The sequence below is a fragment of the Scyliorhinus canicula genome, chromosome 17 (assembly GCF_902713615.1).
Source record: "Scyliorhinus canicula chromosome 17, sScyCan1.1, whole genome shotgun sequence".
NCBI lineage: Eukaryota > Metazoa > Chordata > Chondrichthyes > Carcharhiniformes > Scyliorhinidae > Scyliorhinus > Scyliorhinus canicula.
Genome location: NC_052162.1, coordinates 133,192,166 through 133,205,641, shown reverse-complemented (window position 1 = coordinate 133,205,641; position 13,476 = coordinate 133,192,166). Strand labels below are relative to the sequence as shown.

At 44.8% G+C, this 13,476-nt stretch overlaps 1 pseudogene; it reads right to left on the bottom strand.

Moving 5' to 3' along the window:
- The window catches only part of LOC119951642, a 135,459-nt pseudogene that overhangs the window by 105,879 nt on the left and 16,104 nt on the right, over positions 1-13,476 (bottom strand).

Sequence of the window (13,476 nt, the reverse complement as noted above, 5' to 3'; positions counted from 1 at the left end):
GGAAACAGAAATAATGATCGAATACTTTATTTGGATTTTAGCCCCAGGGAGGAGGGACAGTGTGTGGGACGGGGATTTACAGCTTTGGGGAAAGAAGAGAGACAAAAATGTTCCCCAGAAACTGGAATTAACTGTTCTGAATTTCTATCCTGTACTGCTAGTGTGACATTTGTAAACTCTTTTTAAATTGCATGAGGGAGGATTTTCAGACAGGAAACACAAACCAAATATCACATTAAGATCCGACAGTGTCACTCGGTTGGTGTGGACCTGAATATCCTCAGCTGTGAGAGCTGAATATGCTTCTCTCCTCTCTGAGTTCTCCTTCTGCTTCGGGTCTCTGGGTTTATATTCTCTTTCTAACAATTACTAAGTTTTTATTACCTTATTGTAAATTAACTTGTTTCACTTTGATTGTTAAAAAGTATCTTTGATTTAAACATTCTAATACAACTAAGTATTCATTTTGGACATGGCCTCCCCTCTCAGATCTGATTACATTGTCCTTTGATGTTCAAAATGCTTTGGTTTCAATAGGTGTTACTTTTAATTCCTGTGATTTCAATAGTTTAATTTTCCAATTGTCCCCAGCTCATAACTTTGCCTTTGATTTTGACTTTAAATTATGTTTCTCGTAGACAGGTTGTCTCCAATTTTCTTTAATTTACCTGATATTAGCAAAATTTCACACGTAGAATTTTCACCAAATTCAACTGAACATCATCCTTTCCTTTCCAGCTGTTTGCTAAGAGAGTTAATTCCAATGAAGGTGTGAAATCTTTGCTTTTAGCTGTACTAAAAATCCACTTAGTTATAACTTGAAAGACCTGCCTGTTTTAAACATTCGCCACTGAATTCAATTGAAACTCTCATCCATGCTTTTCCAGGTGGTTCCTAAGATAGCTACTTTCAATGAATGTGTGAGCCATTGTTTTTAGCTTAGTACAAGAATCCTGTGTGTTTGCAAAGCCTGCTTGTGAAAAGGAATCTGCATTTTATAATCCTGCTATTTGCAGCTGCTGTTAACCCTTCATGGGATCTTTCCCTGTATCCTTTCATGTTTTTCAGACCAGATATTGCCAACTTCCATGTTTCAAATGACACATTTTTCCGTATTTTCAACAACAACCTGTAAAGACTTAATGACCTGCACATACTCACATTCAAAGTACCATTTTGCATCATTGAATTTTTCTACATACAGAACATACATTGCAGAAGGAGGCCATTTGGCCCATCGAGTCTGCACCAACCCACTTAAGCCCTCACTTCCACCCTATCCCCGTAACCCAATAACACCTCCTAACCTTTTTGGACACTAAGGGCAATTTAGCATGGCCAATTCACCTAACCTGCACGTCTTTGAACTGTGGGAGGAAACCGGAGCACCCGGAGGAAACCCACAGACATGGGGAGAATGTGCAGACACCGCACAGACAGTGACCCAGCAGGGAATCGAACCTGGGATCCTGGTGCTGTGAAGCCACAGTGCTAGCCACTTGTGCTGCCCATATGTGTTTGTGGAACCCACATCTTCATTGACCTGAGGAAGGAGTTGCACTCTGAAAGCCAGTGATCTGAAACAAACCTGTTGGACTTGAACCTGGTGTTGTAAGACTTCTTACTGTGCTCACTCCAGTCCAACGCCGGCATCTCCACATCATAAATTAGAAGCATTTAATGCTTCTGCCAATTTCGAATCGGACACCTTTCACGCGTTATGTGTATGTGATAACCTCTATGCTACAGAAACAGCTGACAGCACAGTACCCAATGACCCTGTGCAACATTCAACTGCACAGTCTTGTTGCAGCTTTCAATGGTTCAGCTGAGAGGCCAGGTCACTTATTACACGAAGACAGCTGTTCCTTTAAAACACCAGGTTCAAGTCTCAACTCATAAGACCATAAGATATAGAACTTATATTGAACTTTAGCATTTGTTCAGTAAATATCATACGGAACAATGCTCTCTGTTCAATCATTAATGCATCATTCTTAACTTCCTACAGAAAATTTCCACCAGTTTCACCTAATATTTGTTTCATTATTAAATGTTGAACCTCAGTATATTTATTTGTTATATATGACTTCATTTTGAATTGAATAGATCTCGAGTCTTCACTCTGAATAACTGAAATATACACCATTGAATTGCAAACATGACTGATCAAGAAAAGAAAGCGTTTCACTGGGTAATACAAATCCCATGAATCTTTATTGAGTTTGACCACAGTCAGCCTTTGAACAAAGTCAAATATCGTTAAATAGAAGAGAATTGTGAATTCTGTGTTGCTTATATTAGGCCCCTCTGTGTTTTGGTGTGAAACGTTCTGCAGCCTAAATACCGTTCATGTACATAAGAAAGGAGGGGTGACAGCAAATCCGCACTGAGCCTGAATTTCCTCGTCCCCCTGAGTGGCTTTTCCTGTTTCTATATCATGAAGGCCGAATCTTTCAAAAATGTGGTTCAGTTAAATCTCTAACATTTCCTCTAATTCAGTTACAGTATCGTTTGTGTCTGTCCAAATGAGCACACATTGCCATTAGATATGTTTCGGATGGGTGAGTAAATTTGCAGATGACACTAAAGTCGGTGGAGTTGTGGACAGTGCAGAAGGATGTTACAGAGGGACATAGATAAGCTGCAGAGCTGGGCTGACAGGTGGCAAATGGAGTTTAATGTAGAAAAGTGTGAAGTGATTCATTTTGGAAGGAATAACAGAAAGGCAGAGTACTGGGCTAATGGTAAGATTCTTGGTAGTGTGGACGAGCAGAGAGATCTCGGTGTCCATGTCCATAGATCCCTGAAAGTTGCCACCCAGGTTGAGAGGGTTGTTAAGAAGGCGTACGGTGTATTAGCTTTTATTGGTAGAGGAATTGAGTTTCGGAGCCATGAGGTCATGTTGCAGTTGTACAAAACTCTGGTTCGGCCGCATTTTGGAGTATTGTGTGCGGTTCTGGTCGCCACATTATAGGAAGGATGTGGAAGCATTGGAAAGGGTACAGAGGAGATTTACAAGGATGTTGCCTGGTATGGAGGGAAGATCATATCAGGAAAGGCTGAACGACTTGAGGCTGTTTTCGTTAGAGCGAAGAAGGTTAAGAGGTGACTTAATTGAGCCATACAAGATGATCAGAGGATTAGATAGGGTGGACATCGAGAGCCTTTTTCCTCGGATGGTGATGTCCAGCACGAGGGGACATAGCTTTAAATTGAGGGGAGATAGATATAGGACAGATGTCAGAGGTAGGTTCTTTACTCAGAGAGTAGTAAGGGCGTGGAATGCCCTGCCTGCGACAGTCGTGGACTCGCCAACACTAAACGCATTCAAATGGTCATTGGATAGGCATATGGACGATAAGGGAATAGTGTAGAGGGACTTTAGAGGGGTTTCACAGGACGGCGCAACATTGAGGGCCGAAGGGCCTGTACTGCGCTGTAATGTTCTATGTTCTACAAAGCCATTAAATAATTTTGTGAACTGAGCAAACTGCCAAGATCCGCACTTTGTTTTTTCATGTGTGGAACGATCTGTCTGGACTGTACACAGAACAATACTTTTCACTGTACCTCGGTACACGTGACAATAAATCAAATCCAATCAAAGAGACAGTTTCTTACTCGTCTTCAGATTGAACAATGAGCCGCCTTAAAAAGTATTCATTCATGGGAGGTGGGCGTCACTGGCTGGACCAGCATTTACTGCTCATTCCAATTGCCCTTGAACTGCGTGTCTTTTGAGGCTATTTCAGAGGGCACTTACAATTCAACCACGACATTGCTGTGAATCTGGAGTCACGTGAAGGCCAGGCCACATAAGGAGAGCAGATTTCCTGAAGGACATTAGTGAACCAGATGGGTTTTTACAACCATCCAGTGTCATCATTGGACTTTTATTCAATTTCACCATCTGGCATCGACAGATTCAATCCCAGATCCCCACAGCATTAACCTGGGTCTCTGGATTACTAGCCCAGTAACAATACCATTACTCCACTGCCTCACCCACAGTGTTGGCAGAATATGATGTCTCGGAACTTCTCAAATGTATAAAGTAATTTATTTCTTCAAACAAATTCTGATAGCTCTGCAGTTTCTGGAAATATTTTGTTGATAGTGTTATTTTTTGAAATAAAGATCTCGGGCTATGTACGCAGGATTCATCTGGTCTTATGACCAAGTTGGCAGCGCCCCTGCATTGATCCTCCGCCCAGTGGGGGGCAGCAGCCACGCAGCAAAAAGCCCCCAGTCTACCCGTGGATATGGGGGCAGAATGGCCGGGTCTGTGGACGCGAATGCACACAGCGGCGGTTGCCCCCTGCAATATTGTACCAGCCGCCTGTGTACCCAACCTGCCAAAAACTGCCCCCCTGTAACCAGCCTCGCCATCCCCCACCAGTCCTCGCAGTACCGAAGCCCCCGTCAATGGAATGGCTCACCCGCCTGACACTGGCGGTGTGGACGCAGTCTGCAGCCGCTACGCGGCGTCCCAGAACAGTGAGAGGACACGCGCTCCGCGCCGTCGGGGACTCGGCCCATCAGGGGCAGAGCATCGGGGAGGGCATCAGGTGACGTCCTGAGGCCGTGCATACGGCGTGCAGCGTACTCCCCAAGTACGCCATTTTTGAGGCATCGCAAAAATGGCACCTTCCCCGATTCCAACGTAAACGTGGATTCTCCGGCCGATTGTGATTTTGGCGTCAGCGATCGGAGAATCCGAGCCCTCGTCTCTATAATATAATTGCCGAATACACCAATTCACTGATGATAATCAATGTTTACTGCTGAATAATCATGAATTTAATTATTGTTTTTTGCTATGAAATCAATACACAGTTAATATAAAAAAAGATACAGAAAGTGAAATGGCTGCAGGAAGCCACGTGTCAGAGGTATAAAAGGGCTTCCTTGACCTTGTTACTAATGACAGTGAATACACTATGAAAATAACAATTTAAAAAGTAAATGTGATTACACATGCGTACGTACAGCTTCCTACAATACAACAGTGAATATGTTTCAAAAGTACTCCATTGGCTTTAAAACACTTTACGAGGTCCAATGGTAGTGAGAGGTTTTACAGAAATGTACATTTGTTCGAACTGTCCGCAAACAAGGATATATTACACTTGGTGTCCTCACCAATTTATTGATAAAGGTTGAGTCTTAATTTTGTGGAATAACCATGTCATTTACAATATTTTTAATACTCTGTGAAACTCCAGACACACCATATCCCAATTATTTGTTCTAAAACACAGCGAGTTGTTGTGATATGGAATGCGCTGGCTATAAATGGTGCTAGAATCTCATCTCATTGGACTGTAACTTCCAAAAGGGAATTTGATGCATTCTGAAAAAAACTAGTAGAAACTATGGGATTAAATGGGTCATGGTACAATGCTAGCATGGAACAAATGGGCCAAATAGACTCCTCTGTACTCTAGGAGCCTTGTGTACATTTAAAGCAAGTGGGAACGACCTGGAACCTACAGCCTATGGGGGTAGGAGATGCAGAGATGACAGAAGGATTTCAATAGGAAATTGGGCAGGCACTGAGAGAAATAAACCTACAGGGATTTGGGGATAGAACGGGGCAATGAACAGACTGGCTTCCTCCACAGAGAGCCAACACAGTCTCAAAGGGCTGAATGGCCTCATTCCCCACCCTCCAGATGCTGTGATCTCAGGGGAGAAATTCAGCAGCTCCAGTCACTCCAACTAACTAGAGTCCTTAATGTTAGCGACCTTTAAGACTTATCTGGATAGGCACATGAACGGACAGGGTATGGAAGGATACAGGCAGTTGGCCCAGGCAGGACACTTGATCGGCACACGCTTGGAGGTCCGAAGAGCCTGTTCCTGTGCTGTATTGTTCTTTGTTATCTCTGGTACTATTCTTGTAAATGTTCTCTGCACCCGAACTAAGAACTTCACGTCTATGTTTGGGCCCCATATAGGATTCCATTCTTGAGGGATAGAATTGAAAAGCACAGAGGAAATGTTCAACTTGTTTAGAACCAGCAGACTACACTGGCAGCACTGACAACATTGGTGATCTCCATTTAGAAAAAGGAAATAGAGGCACTGTAGAAGGTGCAACAAAGATTCATAATATACAGAACTGAGAGCATTTAACACTCAGGAAAGGCTGGGGCTGCTTTTTCCTGTAAGAGAGAAGACTGATAGAAGTCTTTAAGAGTATGAAGAGATTCAATCGGAATTTCAATAGAAACCTCTTTACCAAGCGAGTGGTGAGAATGTGGAACTCGCTACCACAGCGAGTGGTTGAGGTGAACAGCAGGAATCCATTGAACGTAAAGCTCGATACATACATGAGGGAGAAAGGAATAGAAGGAGATGCTGTTGGGGGGGGGGGGGGGGGGGGGGAAGAGATATAGAGGGGTGGATGGAGGCTCATGTGGAGCATAAATACTGACACAGACCATGGCTAACCTCAGCCATTATGGGAATTTAACCTGTGCTGATGGTGTCACTCAACACAAACCAGCCATCCAGCCAACTGAGCTAACCGATCCCCATGTAAATCTGTAATAATTCCTTCAATATTACTGATTGCCTGTCTCCCACCATACTATTTAATGTAGTTTCCCAGTACACCTCAGACAACTTGCCCCTCATACCCTGATAGTTTTATTCTGTGTGAAGCACCAAGATGAATTAAACAAAAGAACCATATAACCACCATAGTCCATCTTCATGGCAATGAGGCATGATTTTGGGGATTTCCAAACTGAAATGGTAATAAAACATCTTCTAAACTCCAAACCCCCTTTCACTCTTTGATCCTTGTGAAATGTGCAACCAGATATTCGCAAGAAGGCTCAGAGAGAATCAGCCCACTGGAGACGAAGCCGTGAGACCGGCCAGTCCAGCAGAAAGAAACCCTCTGACCATCCCCATTGACCAACAGAATGAATAAAATGCAGTCATACAATTTACAGTGCAGGAGAAGGCCCATCGAGACTTCACCGGCCATTGGAGAGAGAACCCTACTCAAGCCCACACCTCCACCCTATCCCGTAATCCCACTTAAATGTTTTTGGACACTAAGGGTAATGTAGCAAAGCCAATCCGCACATCTTTGGACTGTGGGAGGAAACCGGAACACCTGGAGGAAACCCATGCAGACACGGGGACAACATGCAGACGCCACGCAGACAGTGACCCAAGCCAGGAATCGAACTAGGGACCCTGGAGCTGTGAAGCAGCTGTGCTAACCACTGTATTACTGTACTGCCCAAATGTCCTGGAAGTAATTCAGAACAGAAACAAAATCAGCCGAATCCAATCGGTTGTGAATTTGTTGGTGTCTCACAAAGTGCGATGAATTACTAAATCCCTTCACACATTGAGAGCAGGTGAACAGCCTCTCCCCAGTGTGAACCTCCTGGTGTGGCTGCAAGCAGCATAACCGAGTGAATCGCACAAATAAACGGGTGTGAGATAATCGGGATTGTGGAAACATGGTTGCAGGATGATCAGCGATGGGAACTGAATATATTCAGTACTTAGGAAGGACAGACAAAAAGGAAAAGGCAGTGGAGTGGCAGTGCTGGTTAAAGAGGAAATTAATGCAATAGTGAGAAAGGATATTAGCTCCAACAATGTGGAATCTGTATGGGTAGAGCTGAGAAACACCAAGGGGCAAAAACATTAGTGGGCATCGTATATAGACGCCCAAACTGCAGTGATGCTGTTGGGAATGGCATAAAACAGAAGATTAGACTGATTGTAAAAGTTTCTATTGGTATGTGAAGAGAAAAAGATTGGTGGAGATAAATGTAGGTTCCTTACAGTCAGAAACAGGGGAATGTATAATAGGGAACAAAGAAATGGGTGAGCAAATAAATACATACTTTGGTTCTGTCTTCACAAATGAGGGCACAGATGTTGAGGAACGCAGGATTTAGTGAGAGAGAGGAATTGAAAGAGATCAATATTAGTGGAGAAATGATGTTCGGGAAATTGATGGGACTGAAGGCTGACAAATCCCCAGGGCCTGATAATCTGCATCCAAAGTACTTAAGGAAGTGGCTCTAGAAATAGTGGATATATTGGTGGTCACCTTCCAGGATTCTATAGACTCTGGAACAGTTCCTGCAGATTGGAGGGTGGCTTATGTCATTCCACTGTTTAAAAAGGGAGATAGAGAGAAAACAGGGAATTATAGACTAGTAAGCCTGAAACTGGCAGTGGGGAAAATCCAATATTAAAGATTTTATAGCAAAGCACTTATAATAATAATCTTTATTGTCACAAGTAGACTTACATTAACACTGCAATGAAGTTCCTGTGAAAAGCCCCCAGTCGCCACACTCCTGCACATGTTTGGGTACACTGAGGGAGAATTCAGAATGTCCAAATCACCTAACAGCACGTCTTTTGGGACTTGTGGGAGGAAACCGGAGCACCCGGAGGAAACCCACGCAGACCCAGGGAGAAGGTGCAGACTCCACACAGACAGTGACCCAAGCCGCGAATCGAACCTGGGACCCTGGCGCTGTGAAGCCACAGTGCTACCGTGCCTCCCTAGGAAACGTAGAAAACAGTGGCAGGATTGGTCAGAGTGAGCATGGATTTACGAAGGTAAAATCATGCTTGACAAATCTACTGGAATTCTTTAAGGGTGTAACTGGTTGGCTGACAGGAAACAAAGAGTAGGAATTAATGGTCTTTTTCAAATTGGCAGGCAGTGACACGTGGGGTACCGCAGTGATCGTTGCTAGGACCCCAGATATTCACAAGATATATTAATGATTTTTTAAAAAACCCAATTCCTTTTTTACAATTTAGCGTGGCCAATTCACCTACCCTGCACATCTTTGGGGTTATGGGGGTCAGACACACACAGATACAGTGAGAACTTGTCTCCGCATAGACAGTGACCCGGGACAGGATTGAACCCTGGTCCTCAGCTCCGTGCAGTGCTCACCACTGGGCCACCTAATGATTTAGATGAGGGAACAAACTGCAATATCTCCAAATTTACAGATAGAACATAGAACAGTACAGCACAGAACAGGCCCTTCGGCCCTCGATGTTGTGCCGAGCAATGATCACCCTACTCAAACCCACGTATCCACCCTATACCCGTAACCCAACACCCCCTCCCCCCAAACCGGGATATCTTGCTGCAATTATACAGGACAGGGCGAGGCCATACCTGGAATAATGTGAGCAGTTTTGGGCTCCTTATCTGAGGAAGGATGTTCTTACTCAGTGGAGATTTGCGGGGGGAAGTTTTTTTTACACAGAGGGTGGTGGTGGCCTGGAATGCACTGCCAAGTGAGTTCGTTGAGGCAGGTACGTTAGCGACCTTTAAGACTGATCTGGATAGGCACATGACCAGACGGGGTATAGAAGAATACAGGCGATTGGTCAAGATAGGATAAGTGATCGACGCAGGCTTGGAGGGCCGAAGTGCCTGTCCCTGTGATATATTGTTCTTTGCTCTGAAGGGAATGCAGCGAAGGTTTACCAGACTGATTCCTGGGGTGGTGGGACTGACGTATGAAAGATTGAATCAGGTAGGATTGTATTCGCTGGAGTTCAGAAGAATGAAGGGGGATCTCATATAAACCTATAATATTCTAACAGGACTTGACAGGGTAGATGCAGGAAAGATTTTCCCGATGGTGAGAGTGCACATAACCAGAGGTCACAGTCTGGTGATACGGGGGAGACTATTTAGACAGAGATGAGGAGAAATTTCTTCAACCAGAGAGTGGTGAGCCTGTGGGATTTGTTACCACAGGAAATAGTTGAGGCCAATACATTGAATGCTTTCAAGAAGCAGTTGGATATAGCACTTAGGGGATCAAAGGATGTCGAGGGGAAAGCGGGATTAGGCTATGGAGTTGGATGATAAGCCATGATCATAATGAATGGCAGAGCAGGCACAAAGGGCCAAATGTCTCATCCTGCTCCTATTTTCTATGTTTCTATGTAATCCCTTCCCACACTAAGAGCAGGTGAATGGCCTCTCCCCAGTGTGAACTCGCTGATGTCTCTGCAGGCTGGATAACCGAGTGAATCCGTTCCCACACTGAGAGCAGGTGAATGGCCTCTCCCCAGTGTGAACTCGCTGATGGATCCGCAGGGTGGATGAATCACTGAATCCCTTCCCACACTGAGAACAGGTGAATGGGCGCTCACCACTGTGAATTCGCTGGTGTGTCTGCAAGGTGAATGAATCAATGAATCCCTTCCCACACTGAGAGCAGATGAATGGCCTCTCCGCACTGTGAATTCGTTGGTGTTTCCGCAGGTTGGATGAATCACTGAATCCCTTCCCGCACTGAGAGCAGGTGAATGGCCTCTCCCCAGTGTGAATTCGCTGATGTCTCAGAAGGGTGTATGAATTAATGAATCCCTTCCCACACTGTGAACAGGTGAATGGCCTCTCACCAGTGTGAACTAGCTGGTGAGACTGCAGGTTGGATGAAGCTCGAAATCTCTGCCCACACTGGGCGCAGTTAAATGGCCTCTCCCCAGTGTGAACTCGCTGATGTCTCTGCAGGCTGGATAACCGAGTGAATCCGTTCCCACACTGAGAACAGGTGAATGGGCGCTCACCACTGTGAATTCGCTGGTGTGTCTGCAAGGTGAATGAATCAGTGAATCCCTTCCCACACTGAGAGCAGATGAATGGCCTCTCCGCACTGTGAATTCGTTGGTGTTTCCGCAGGTTGGATGAATCACTGAATCCCTTCCCGCACTGAGAGCAGGTGAATGGCCTCTCCCCAGTGTGAATTCGCTGATGTTTCCGCAGGGTGGATGAATTAATGAATCCCTTCCCACACTGTGAACAGGTGAATGGCCTCTCACCAGTGTGAACTCGCTGGTGTTTCCGCAGGTTGGATAAAGCACGGAATCTCTGCCCACACTGAGAGCAGGTGAATGGCCTCTCCCCAGTGTGACTGCGTCGATGAATCTCCAGCTCAGATGGGGCTCTGCATCCCTTCCCACAGTCCCCACATTTCCACGGTTTCTCCATATTTGGGGTCACCTCGTGTCTCTCCAGATTGGACAGTCAGTTGAAGCCTTGCCTGCACACAGAACATGTGCACTGTCTCTCCTCACTGTGAATGGTGTGATGGTTTTTCAGGCTGTGTCATAGTTGAAGCTCTTTTCAGTCAGTTCGCTGGAACACTCTCACTCGGGTGTGTGCTGTGTGGATCTCGGTGCTTTTCCAGTCACACTCACGTTAAAAATCTTCAGAAGCCAACAGATTGGACAAAGATTTTTCCTTCTCGCCGATGATATTCAGAGCCCTATGATATTCAGATCAGAAGGAATCGAGTGAGTTTATCATATCAAGGTGTGACGTTTGAGATTTCTGTCTACAATTCCTCCTCTTCCAATATCCTTTAAAAACAATTTACAAAAGCCGTCAGTTAGTTGATGTTGATTGACAGATCCAAGCTCAGCTCCCTGCTTCCTGACCAGGACACAGAGATTAGAATAGGAGCAAGAGTAGGCAATTCGGCCCACCAAGTCTGCTCAACCATTCAATGAGATCCTTGGCCAATCTACCTCAGCCCCATATCCCTTGATATCTTCAGTATGTCTTAAACATACCTGATGACTGAGGCTGCACATTCCTCTGGGATAGAGAATTCCAAAGCTTCACCACATCCTCGAGTGAAAAGATCCCTCCTCATCTCAGCTTTACATCTATTTTCCTACCTGTTCCCCATAACATTAAACTCCACTCTCAATAAAATATCCGTCAAATTTGTGCTTCAATATCTTCAATGACCCGCAGATACAACTTGTCCCTGTGCAAGAGAAATCCGAAGACTAACAACCCTCTGAGGGAAGAGATGACTGGAAATCTATAACGTAGCTACGGTCTTATATTACATGTAATAATATGCAAGAAATAATAATACATTTGCTTTATAACAGAACGATACATAATATATCTAATCTGTACCATGTAACAACAATAGGCATATCTCTGTCCATTATTAATTGCCCTGAAATGTCAGCTGTCTCCTGGGGAACTCACCCCTTTAATTGTGAACATTAGAAAAGAGACTAGCCTTTTTTGAAATAAATTTCGAGTGACCAATTATTTTTTTCCAATTAAGGTGCAATTTAACGTGGCCATTCCACCTACCCTACACATCTCTGGGTTGTGGATTTGAGACCCACGCAGATACAGGGAGAATGTGCAAACTCCACATGGACACTGACCCAGGGCCGGGATCGAACATGGGTCCTCGGCGCCATGAGGCAGCAGTGCTAACCATGGTGCAATCAGAGACCATTCTTTTTGTCAGGCAAATAAATGCGTCAACCTGTTAAGGAGATGGATGGGAGGAGTTGGAAACATTTTGTGGAGCCGCGAACCTACATGAAAATATTTTTTCCCCAATTAATGTGGTTGCAGTTTGGGCTCAAATCATCAATAATGACTCTGATCTTTGGCAAGGAAGGAAACCCTGGCAGGTGGGCGGGGAGGATTCACAAACACCCGCTGGAGGCCCCAACCCCCCAATAAGACCCATTGATTTTATTGTCAGTCTGCAGACAGGAGCTGGAGAACTGAACCCAGGCAGAGGACAAGGAGGGAGAAAACTGGGAGTGGAGGAAAGAAATGGTGAGATGGGTTTGGATTTCAGCCCAGGGAGGAGGGTGAGTGTGTGGGACGGGGATTTACAGCTTTGGGGGACCAAGAGAGGAAAAAATGTTCAAGAGAAACTAGAATTGTCTGATCAGAATTTCTATCCTGCATTGACAGTGATGGCATTTGTTTATTTTTAATTAAAAATTTAACATTAACCGATTTTCTTTCTCCCAATTGAGCCGTACTTTTAGCGAGGTCAATTCACCTACCCTGCACATCTTTTTGGATTGTGGGGCTGAGTCTCACACAGACATGAGGAGAATGTGCAAACTCCATACAGACAGTGACCCGGGCAGGGATCAAACCCGGATCCTCGGCTAATGACTGAACCACCGCGCCTGCCCCTCGTGATGACTTTTATAAACTTCTTTTACAGGATATTACAAGGGGAGGATTTACAAACAAATTTCACAGCAAGATTGAACAGTCACTCCATTCATCAGGACCTGAATATCATTGGCCTGTGAATGTGGAAGAATAAATATTTGTCTGGTCTGTCTGCAGGAAAAGATTTTCTTTTGAAAAAAATAAATTTGGAGTACCCAATTCATTTTTTCCAGTTAAGGGGCAATTTATCGTGACCAATCCACCTATCGTGAACATCACGCAGATAAGGGAAAAATGTAGAAATTCCACACAGACAATGACTGGGGGCCAGCATCGATACCAGATCCTCAGCGCCATAGGCAATAGTGCTAACCACTGCGCCGCCCTTAGGGTGTGTGTTTCTGACATGGGTCTCCGTGTGACTAATCAGAGCCGCACATGGGGTCAGAGATCCGTTGAGTGGGATCCATGGAGCAGTATTTGCTCGT